Genomic DNA, 6,785 nt, shown 5'->3' with positions numbered 1-6,785 from the left:
AGCAAATATGATATGAATTTTGATATGGATTGTGAAACAAATATGAATGTTAAAGCATGAATGATAAAGCACAATATGAGCAAACATGTTAAAGCAAATATGAATGTCAAAGGAATATAAATAAAGAATTAAAGCACACTACATGATGACATATGCTATAATGAAATATACTTGATTATGTGTGTTCATATGCTTAATGTACTTGATTGTGTTTATATGCTTAATTGTGATTTTTTAAACTTGCTCATATTTGATATCATCATTTTTCAAAATTATTAAAAGACATGCTTATTGTATGGAAGGGCCTTGTCAAAGGATCTCTCATCTTTGCTCCTTATTGTCATCATCAAAAAGGGGGAGATTGTTGGCCTAACATGGCTTTCAAATCTTGTTTTGATGATAACAAATGAAGGGTGATTTAACATGTGTTGTTAAAGTGATGATGTTTCGGGAATACATAAAGACAAAGTTCAAAAGAAAGAATACAAAGGAAAGTTCAAGATCACTAAGGACTCAAAAGTCACATTCATATTTAAAGTGATCCAAAGGAAAATCAAGCGACACCAAAATGAGTAAAGTATGTGGAAATGTAAAGCTAACTCAAAGCTCAAGTCAAAGGGGATTCAAAGCAAAAATACCATGGAAGTTTTCAAGATTAGAGTGTTTTAAGGCTTTAAGACAAATGATGTAAGTACATCATATTGAAATATCACATGGACAATACCCCGGACAAAGTTTTATAAATCAAAGTAGGAGAGCATAGAGTTTTTGAAAGCTAAAAACTAAAAAATTCAAATTTTAACTGCCCAGACGACTAAAGTTTATCCTCAAAAGATTGAAGAATTTCCTTAGAAGACTAAGGATTAAGTTCAGTCTACTAAAGAATTTCCTAATGAAATTCTGAAGAGGCATTATAGCCTCAGAAGACTGGGCCATGTCAGCCCAGTCGACTGACCTTGTTTCTAGTTAGTTTTTCACTGTTTTAAAAGAACCTCAAAAGACTAAAGCTGATACTTTAGTCTATTGAACACTGTTAATGGCTAAAATTTTCTACATGTTTTAACATTCAAACTCAACTTTCTTGTGCTCCAAATTTCATAAAAACTTGGACAATACTCCAAGCAATTTGTCGGCAATAAGAAAATACCTTTGTGATCCTATAAATACATGTTTTAGCAAACTAAACCACACCAAGAAATTGAAAATCTATTCAAAATCGGAAAGCTGTCTTACTTTCTCAAAGATCTCTCTTGCTCACTCTTACAACTTTGAATTGCTGAAGAATTCTGAAGTGCTGAAACATCCTTCTCTAAATTTTAAATTAATGAATTATTGATTCTCATCTAGAGAAGAAATTTAGTGAAATCACTTTTGAGCTTCAATATATTTCTTTTGATATTTGATATTAAAGTAAATAGTATTTTCAATTGTACGAATCTACTCTTTTGAGAGTGTCATTGTACACAAGAATTGTTTCTTGTCTCTTGTAGTAGTTAACGATTCAATGATTGTTTGGATCGTTGGAAAAAGCGTGGGGTATCTCTTGGAGAGGGGGCTCTACACTTGAGGAGGGATTTGTAAAGGTTTGCTTCGCCTGGAAAGGAGTGCTATAGTGGAATCCTTAGGTGGTATTGACCTAAGGCGAGGACTTAGGCCGGGGATAAACCGAAGCTCGTAAAAATATTGATCTCACTCTTACCCTTCTCTTTACTTTCAGCACATATATACATTGTGTTGTGTGTATGCAAAGTGCATGTTTCTGAAAATTAAAAACTAAGATTTAGAAGACTCTTAACTTAAGAAAGTATGTTTGATTAAACTTTTGTGGAAACCAAAAATGGAGTAAGTTGTTTAATCATTTGCGGAAATCTTAGTTGAGAGAGTGCAACCAATTTCATTCACTACAGGGCTTGAAACAAATACATATTCACAGGGCTACAAACAAACTCTACCTTGAGTTCTTGCAAAAGCTGAAAATTGTCAAAGAGCTAGATACCGTATCTTGATTTGGTAATCTGTGGTTGATTGGTTTAGTTGTTGATTGATTATTTGATTGATTGATTATTGGTTTGTGGATTGATTAAATAACTTAGTTTTGACGTGTATTTGATAAATTAACAAGAGGTTGAAAATTTTTGAAAAGAATTAAGAGAAACTTTTAATAACCCAATTCACCCCCCCCCCTCTTGGGGCTACACCTTGACTTTCAATAATCTTATCTTAAAGTTTAATCAAAATAATAAGCAAAAGAAATATATCTTAGTCTACTTGACCCTACTCACATCATGGTTTATACCTATGCTTGGGTAAAAATTACTTTCTAAAATCTACAAAACCTATAACCTATGCTTTGATATCAAACTATCACGCCCCAAACCCGATAGGGTGAGGTGTTACTTTCTGCAAACAATTCACAACAGAAGTAAATAAACTTCAACATTTATCTTATTACTAGAATACTAATTAACCGCATTACAAACATATTTCAAATATTAGAATTACATCCTAAAAATAAAAATATACAAACATAAACAACTGGTATTATACTAATTCTTAGTCTATTTTTTTTTTCTATTCTCGCCCACGCACTTGCTATGCCTGATATGTGGTATGCTTTCAAAGTTATCTGAAATATAAAATATGAATTGGGTGAGATGATACTCAGTACGTAAATAAAATTATTATTAGTGTGTGACCAAAATTAGCTTTCACAGTATTTTATTTTCGTAAACTAGCATTTAATACTCCAACTTCAAAATAACAGTAAATTTAAAAATTGCTGCATAAAACTTTTACTATCAACTGTAATAGTAAAATTTTATAACCATACACTGTAACTATAAAATTGAACTTGTTAACTTTAAAAACTGTAACTATAATACTTCCTTATATATATACACTTTCCTTTATGTCTTTCTCATAAATTATCATTCAGGCCTTTTCAAATATGACCTTTTTTCCATAAATATAAAAATATATTTTCTTTATTTTGTAGAAATACCCTTTTGGCATGTTAACTATAAATCATGTTTATCCCCATGGCAAGGTTGTGCAGTCCGAAGACTGGACTTAGCTGGTTGGCTGACCAAACTAAATCAAATTGTAATATGTAAGTGAGATTTTCTCTATTAAGTCCTGACCCGAGACCAGGTGTGCACTCAAGAGAAATCCACTATTCTATAAACCATTCTGTAAACAGTGTGGGTATACTCTAATCCCTTTAAACTTCAAGTTACGGTATCGACCATCTGTAATTCTTTGATTTTTGGGCCATTAGGGGTTTTAAAAGAGCATACTACTATATAATCTATAAAATTTACAACATAAAATTTGCACATATAATTTGAACAATATCATAAAATATTACATATAATTATGCAATAAAATGACATTATAACTATTTTACTGTCTTAAATTATTTTGTAAAACATACAATGTAACTTAATAAAATAAGCTCATTCCACACAATTTTCCGTGCTAAAAAATATTTTCTTGAATAGATAATAATTTTGTAAAATACCCAAAGGAGTTAGAACATTTATTAACCCAAAAATAAACATAAATTTATTAAAATAAAACCGGTATCTATAAAAAAATAAATTCAGGTAAAATTTAACATAAACCTAACATTATCAAATTTATTTAATCTGATTTAACCATGTGAAATGGTTGCAACAAACTTTTAACTAACAAGATTATAAAAAGTGGAGGAGTGATAATTTTAAGTATAAAAATTTTCTTTTTACCACTAATCATTTCACTCACTTTTCCTTTAGGGAACATTTTTCACATAAGAGTTGTGAGATTTTAGTAGTGAGAACTTCTCTATTTATAGGCAACGGGGAGGGAGCCAATTCAAATTGAAATTTGGTGAGGGGGCAATAGCAAATTTGCAAGGGGGATTGCGGCAATTGGAATTGCTGCATGGGAGAATGATTGAATCCAATTTGGATTTGTTTGGTTAAAATCGAGTAATAATATAAAAGAAACAAACAAATTATGAAATGTGGGGTTTGATGAGGTGGAGTGGGGCTAGTATAAGAAGGAAAATAATGGAAGAGTAGGAAGGTCACAAGAAAATAAAGAAAAGTGATGGGAAGGGGTTTTGTCCCCTTCATTATTATTATATTCTTGTTATTTTATTTTTATTTATTTATTAATATTTTTATTTTTATATAAAATATTGTTATTTTATTATTTACTTGCAATGGTGTGTGAAAAGCAAGAAATGGTAATAGGCTCTATTTATCTTATGAAATTTCATTTTGACCAGACTGACCTCTAGGGAGCAACTAAGCGGCAATGGTTTCTGAGCACTCACTTAGATAAGGTCTTTCTTAGGCAATTGTTGGAACTAGTGTGATCCCAAGAGGGGTGCGAATTGGGTTTTAAAAACTTTTCAACTAATTTAAATGTTTTGCCAATTCACCACATATCATATCCCATTATAATTATAGTCATATATTTAAAACTGAATAAGCAATACGCATAGACATACACATGTATCTCATTTAATGTAAATGTGTTCATACAATTCGATATAACCATAAATGAATAAGCATACACATGCTGAATTTAAAGTGTAGAAAATAAATAAGATAAGGAGAGAGAGACACACACACGATATTTGTTATCGAGGTTTGGCCAAACCAGCCTTCAGCATACCCCCTAAAGATTCCACTAAGTCTGCTCACTTAAACGGGTGGAGCAAAAGCTATTACAACCTCTTCTTACAGGGGCGAGGTAAACCCCAGCCCAAATTCTAGGTTGAGGCCAACTGTCTCCTTTACGGGGGAGAGACTCTCTAGTTCAATTTCTGGGCTGAACTGAACCGGAGTCACTTACGGGGTTGAGACTCCCAAGTTCAATTGCGGGTTGAACCCAACCGGTACAATAAAAATAATTTTCGTACAAAAATATGCTTCTGAATACAAGCAGAGATGTACAATGTTAAAGCTCCAAAACATACACTCTCCTATGATATGATATGTGTTCAGTAGAATAAGGGCGTGTTTCTCAAAATATTTTTGCAATGTTTGAATATAATATGTATGATGAAGACTTCAAAGTTTTAATCCCTAAGCCAAATATTTCTCAAAAAAATATTTTCAATAAGACATAGGAGAACTCTGGGTTTTAGTTTCAAAAACTTTGCACAAAACAAAATATATGAATTTGAAGATCAATATGTAAATCAAAGCAAGTAAAAGCCCAAATAAAATACTATTTTATAAAAATGATTTACAATAATAAATGAAAGAGAGTTTTGAAGAGTAAAAGATTTGCCCCAGGAAATAGTTTTTACAATAAAAAATAAGTTGGGGGAACTTTGATTAACAAGAGGATAAAATATTTTAGAAAAAATATTTGCTAATCAAAGTTACTAATTAAACTTATGAAATGGGTATTTATAGTTTTTCAAGAAAATATGACCGTTGGGGGCCTATTGGGAATTTTAGAAAAGTTTAATTAAATATTAATCCCAATTATCCTTAATTACCTACGATAAAAATGTGACAACCCGAGAGGTTCGGTCGCCCAAACCGACACAGATAGAAAAGTTACTTTTTCAAGTTCGGGTGCCCGAGGGTAAGTTTGGTTGGCTGAAGTCAAGGCGATTTTTCAAACGCTTGAGGTTCAGTCGATCAGTGAATGGTTCAGTCTGCCGAACTTCACAATTCGGTCACCCGAGCCTATTTTGAACTAAACGTTTGGTCACTCGGGGACAGTGGAAAAGTACCTTTTAAACATTCAGTCAACGGGGGATAGTTAGTTCAATTTAAGTTCGGTCGACCGAGTAAAGTCAAAAGTTGACTTCCTCGTCATTCGCTCACTTGAGGCGTTTGTAGCGCTAATGGTTCAATCGAATGAGGTTACTTGAAAATTTTTCTTCTTCTTTTGACCTTATATGATTTAATCCCTATTTGTATGTGTTCGCAATTTTGGCTTAAGGGACTTTTCATAATGTGTCCTAAGGTCAACCTATGGCCTTGAAATAACCTAAAACATCTTACGTCAGTCAACCAACCCTAAGGTCAGCAAATGGACTTGTGGTTCCCTATGGTCCATCTGTGGCCATTTGAGCATACAATTCATATCATGCAGATTTATGTATTATTACAGACTAAATAATAAAAACAAATGCAATTACAATACAAAACATATCTTCTTCTTCTCCTTTGCTCGTTGACATCATGGAATGCGCCAGATTTGTGCTTTAAGACTTGCCTTTGCTTTCATGTTCTCTTGTTCTTATGTGTGACCTGAATAATACTTGTTCACATACTAAAACACACACATAAGAGACACTTGTATTTTTCAGCATCAAAACACTGATCAAACTCAAAAAGCGAATATTGGCCTAACTAAGGCTCATAACACTTGATTTTGATGATAACAAAGTAAGGTTATCTAATGTTCTTCAAAGTTGTGATATTTTAGATATGGAAACAAGAGCATACTTCATGAACACAAGTGATCAATTCTGAAAGCTCAAGAGACCAACATGGGAAGACTCGAAGATCACAAGAACATTGAAAGCTCATATCAACTCAAGTGATCAAGATTGAAAATTCAGGAACTTAGAGCAACAGTTTGATGAAGTTTTTCAAAAAGAGTTCAAGAAATGAAGAGAGTCTAATAGAACATGTTTGTAAGTACTTCAAGTATTTTCAAATTATGAAATTTCATTTTGAAGCTCATTAGTAATGAAGAGACCTGGAGACCTTAATTTTAAAACTTGGAACATATTTTTCAAAGAAAACAAATTAACATTCCAAAAATAG

This window comes from Malania oleifera, chromosome 3, assembly GCF_029873635.1.
Source record: "Malania oleifera isolate guangnan ecotype guangnan chromosome 3, ASM2987363v1, whole genome shotgun sequence".
NCBI classification, from domain to species: Eukaryota; Viridiplantae; Streptophyta; class Magnoliopsida; order Santalales; family Ximeniaceae; genus Malania; species Malania oleifera.
The sequence above is the reverse complement of the archived record's forward strand: the minus strand, read 5'-3'. Positions refer to the sequence as shown.